Here is a 5,570-nt window from a genome sequence, read left to right as displayed (position 1 = left end):
AGCATTCCAGATCAAAATATGTCCACTGTTTAAGATATAGGAAGCATCAAGAAAAACTCCAGTGAATCATGTCTAAGACTGTGATTCATGTCTTAGTGTGAAGCCCATATTATCTTTTTATCCTCTTCTAATGTGCATCTGAAAAAAAAACAGTCTTCATCTCTATCACCATTCCTGCTAAGTCTTTGACTGAAACCATTGTCCACAATCACCTCTCCTATTGTAATTTCTTTTACTATTTTTTTTACACCTTTATTTACCTCCTTGCTTTGACTTCAGTAAACACTTGTGTGTTACGCATTGCTTTGATTTGTAAGTTAGAGAAGGGAATGAGACTAGCAGGTAGAAAATGGAAAGAACGGGTAAAGATGAGAGAAAAATTAAATGCTCTAAATTGCGTCGGCCTGATGTAACTCACTTAACCATCCTCTATTAGTTCTCAGTAATATCTGCTTCATTCCGTCTCTAAGGAGTGTTTAAGTGTAATAAGAAAGAAAATGACCAAACATACAAATGGGAAAAAAAGGAGAGTCCAAAAAGACAGGGTATCAAGAGGATGGAGCCAGTCTCTTTTCAATTTTATCCAGTGAGAAGACGAGAGGCACCAACACAAACTGAGGCACAAGAGGTTCCTGCTGAATATGAGGGGGCACTTCTTTGCTGTGAGGTTGACAGAGCACTGGGATAGGTTGTCCAGAGAGGTTGTGGAGTCTCCTTCTCTGGAGATATTCAAACACCACCTGGATACCATCCTGCGCAATGTGCTCTAAGTGATCCTGCTCAGCAGTGGGGTTGGACTGGCTGATCTTCAGAGGTCCCTTCCAACCTTGGCCATTATTATGTATGTGATTATATATATGTAATTCTGTGCACATTGTAGGGTGAATGTGTGCCCTGCCACTTTTTTTTTTCTTTTTTTTTTTCTTTTTTTTTTTTAGCAGGATTTTAGTCACATAACCAAGATACTTGTGCTGAAGGCAACCAAATATCGGTCCCCTGCCAGTTACATGGGGGAGGGAAGTCAAGAGTCTCAGCTTATTCAGAGTCTGTATTCTTGTCTTGCTGCTGCTGCTCCAACCCAAGTTGCTGTGAGGTGGTTGTGTTGTAAGGTGAGTGGCAGACGGTCCTGAAAAAGGCATCACCCAGCACCCTCTGGCAGCTGGGAGAACCTGGCAAGCAGGGCTCTGAAAAAGCCCAGCCTGCACCTGGCACTGTTCAATGTTTGAAATCAAGGCTTTGGTTACAAAGCAGAAAGGTTATTCACTAAATTTTAATGACCCTTGAATAGAAATTGCAGGAATTGTGAAGACTAGGATCAGGAAAAGAAAAAAAAAAAAAAAAAAAAAGTATCAAACCAGAGAAATGGTCTGGAAGGAATAGGAAGCTGCACACAATGGAAGGATGTGAGGTATTATTTTTAATAATTAGCTGCAGAGAAAGATGATGAAGTAAGATAACGAAGTGTTACTGGCATGCAGTATGCCCCTCAGATAAGTGTCTAGACGTAGCATGGCACCATAAACTGAAAACACAACGCTGTCCTACCTTTGTATGACATCACGTACTGTTGCAGCCATCACAATGGGGTGTGTAGACAGCTAGTATAAAAGACACATGAAGTTTTAATCAGCACTGATAAGACCTCAGCTGGAGTACAACAAGCACTTCTGGGCACCTCACTCGAAGAAATGCCAATAACAGAAACCAAGGTAGAGCCATGTAATTTTCAAAGCTATAGAAAATGAGACCTGTGAGGTAAGATTGGAAGAATTAATTTGTTTAGTCTAGCAGTGAACAACTGAGGGAAGATATGATAGCAGTTCTCATACACATAAGCTAGTTGCAAAGGAGATAAAAGCTGTTCTTCATGCCTACAGATACAGCAAGAAGTAATAGCCTTGTATTGCAACTTGAACATTTAGGTAGTTTTTTTACAAACACTTTTGAACCAAAAGGAATGTTATGCGGCAGCTCGCTGAGGGGAGGTTTGAAGAATCATCAGCACTGCAAATTTTCAAGGTCAGGTTAAACAAATATCTGCCAGGAGCTGATTAGATAGAGTTGATTCTGTTCTGAAGCAAGAGGATGAACTGGAAAGACCTTTGAATCTTTTTTAAAATCACTAAATCATGTCTGGAGATGCAACTCCATTGTCCCCACTACTTAATTGGCAGGAAAATGAAGTAAAAAATGTACCAGTGTCACTGCTCCATTTTTTCATTTTTTATTTTTTTAATTAAGCCTTTTTTTTTTTTTTCCTACTTGTTAAATCTCAGTATTGCTTTATCTAGAATTAGGGCATTTCTGGTAGAAGAACAGTGAAATGTATGTGCAGCTGGAAAATTATATTTATTGAATTTATTTGATTCTATGTTCTGTAAATACCCAACTTAAATTACATGAGCAGTTGGAATAAAAAAAAATAAAATAAAAACTTTATTTGTAACTACTCATTTTGCTTAAATGTCAGGGATAAGAACCCTTTATGTATTTTTTTCCTTTGCTGGAGAGCATCTCTTACTGTTGCTCTGTAAACCATTTTGTCTAGGGCAATTTTACACTCTCTAAACTCCCCAAAGTTCTAGTGACACAGGTGCTCAGACATCAGCATTTAGTTTCCTTTCAGCTAGCCTTGAAAACATGATCATAATCCAGCTTCTTTATTTCAAATCTGAAGAAATGCTTTCCTAACTTTCAGAGATCCTGGTGAAACTAGGAGAAATAGCACTTGAAATTTCCACTACTTTTATGATTAAACATAAATAGTGGAGTTAAACATCAGTTAGAGAACACCAGTCCCTCACTCCATTTGCCACAAAGAAGCAAATCTCTTGATATTTCTACCCCCAAATCCATAAATCTGTGGTTTCTAAAAGCTTCCATCTGAAGAAGCAGAAAGCTTCCAATTTAGAAGCAGTCTTTGTTTCCATTTTGCAGACAGTTTTATCCTCTGCTTATGTTGTTTAACTACTTTTAATAAAAAATCTTTCATTAGTACCACAATTATTTTTCCATCTGACTCCAAAAGCATTTTCAATGGAAGAAGCTTACCTTTGTGCAGCCCTGTGCTGTATTCCTGAGTCAATTATACTTTTTTTTTAAGGAAAAAAAAAATATCTATGCCAGAATATTTATAGAAGCATCAATCATCTTTAATGTTATAAACAACATACATAATAATGTTCCTTTTGAAAAAGAAAATGACACTACTGATTACCTTGGAAAAAAAGCCTTAAGTTACCTTCACAGAGTTTATTGCCAATAAACCACCATCAACAATTATTTATGCATTTTAGGAAATGATTGTGCAGTTCTGTTCTAGTTTTGCAAGCACTAAAAGGCTCCGTTCGGATGCATGTTTTCCAGTGACATCTATACTTGTTTTTCTTTTCTGCTACCCAGTGAACCAGCTGTGTTGACTGATGTCTGAGAAATCAAGTTCACTCCCAGAATAACTCCATTGTAGTCGATTTAGTTGCAGCGAGGACCCATTTGACCCATGGAGCTCTAGAAGGTCATGCAGCCTGTCAGTAGCTCAGACAGGATTTAAATAGAGGATCCTCCTGAATCCCAATTCAAATGAGCTTCTTTTGACATCATCATTATGTCTACACATTCAGAGTGACATTTTCTCAAATGCCACTCAGCATTGCTCATCTGTTGGCACACCGAAACGTGACCTTCCTGGCTCTGGTCGCATGCCCTCATTCTTCATTTACATTTATTTATAACCCTCTCCTCTATTCAGTGCCAGCTGTTAAAACCAATGCAGATTTCCTTTCCCTCTCCCCCAAGGGAGCTGTGAATGAAGACGTGAAGACGAGATTTCAGCCTCATTTCAGTAGGGAGGTGCCGGGTACTGGGGTCAGCCTTGGGGGCCCAGCAGCTTCCATCAGTGCCTCAGCAGCAGCTGAAAGCATCTTCCTGTAGCACACAGCATGCCCGTGTGGGGTGCTGACAATTATAACGCTCCAGTTATCTGAAAGAGCCTCACTGAACATAGTGGTTTGGACTACAGGATTTCTTGAAGCCTCTTCTAGCCCTTATTTCTATGATTTACATATAACAAAGCTGCAAAAACAGTTTGGACAGACAAGAAAAAGGATGGTTCTTCACTTTACAGGAAATCTCAAGGAAGCTTTGACTTTTTTCATAGTTACACACCTTCTTTCTAATTCATGACCGTTTCCCCTACATTAAACTTACCAAACCTAAAAAGTCATTATTAGTTTTTAGATAACAATGATAAAAAACAACTTATTTTAAATTATACAGAATTTCTCAGTTACACTACTGCCAGCATTAGCTGATTTTAATCCTTGAAAGGACAGAAATTTTAAGGGCTTTCTGTGGATTAGGAAATCAGAGCATTCCCTTGTCTCCCGGTAAAGGCAGACAATTCAGCTACATTCCAGTAATTGCACCGGGAGCGTGAAACTACAGAGCCGTGTCTAAAACTGAACAGAAAACCCAGCTTCCCAAGTTTCATTCTTTCCGAAACAGCCTGCTTATATGCAAATCCATGTTTCTGTTGTCTTTCTATAAGTGCTGTAAAAGTCTATAAGAGGGGCTCCAGCTCTTCCATGACCACCACTGGTTTTATTCTGCATTGTTGCCAGAGGCATTACACCAACTCTGTACTCAAAAATGAGAAAGACGATTTCAAAGTTGTTCTAGTCCCAGCAGGCTGATAGAATGGATGTGTCACTATTGAGCAGGAAATAAATGTCTGCAAACCTCCAACACAGCCTGTCTGTAAGACTTGAAAAGTGTTCATACATGAGAAAGAAGAGAGTTTTAATGTTCCATAGCTTTATAGGCAGCTCTTGTAAATTATGTAGAATAAAGAGATGAACTGACTGGTCCCACTCCCAAGATCAGCTCATCACTGTCTTGGTGCACCCCCAAAATCATCAGGAGAGCAATCTATTGAGGACACTGCTGGTGAAAACTCAGCCTATGCACCCTTTCAGCATCTTCTTCAGGCAGTCTACATATTCCTTCTGCAGATGTATGCAGCCTGGAACATCCCCGCCAGTGTATTTCCACCATGAAGAATATGAGAGTATATTCTTCCACATCCTCACACCGTCTCCTTATCTTTCTACATACCTGCATCTTGTCCCTCTCCCAGCACTCTGTAGCACTTCCCGTGCAGCTAGCCCTCCTAATTTGCAGGCTGGCTGTATGCTAACCAAGCAGGATGGGTTTTTTTCCCACGTTCACAGCCATAAAGGCAGCCAGATGGACTTAAGGACCTTTGCTCCTCTGCTGGTGAGGGTTGTCAGGTGACAAATATCTTCTTCATATTAACCCACTTGCTCTCTAGTGAATAAAGGCACAGACTTAGGGGCAAATATTTCTTACAGCCACACGGAGGAGAGAAGGAAAGGAAGGATCTGCAAAGACATAAGTGGCATGACAATAAGGTTCATTACATGTACAGACAATGATCTGGTCACTTAAGAAATGAAACTAGAGGGTATAGTTATGAGTTCAGCAACTGCCAATATTCACATTCAAGCCATGGCACTATACATAAGAATTACTCCCTTAAGTAAAAAACTTGC

Source organism: Oxyura jamaicensis, chromosome 1 (genome assembly GCF_011077185.1).
Source record: "Oxyura jamaicensis isolate SHBP4307 breed ruddy duck chromosome 1, BPBGC_Ojam_1.0, whole genome shotgun sequence".
Classification (NCBI taxonomy): domain Eukaryota; kingdom Metazoa; phylum Chordata; class Aves; order Anseriformes; family Anatidae; genus Oxyura; species Oxyura jamaicensis.
This window is presented reverse-complemented; position numbering follows the sequence as displayed.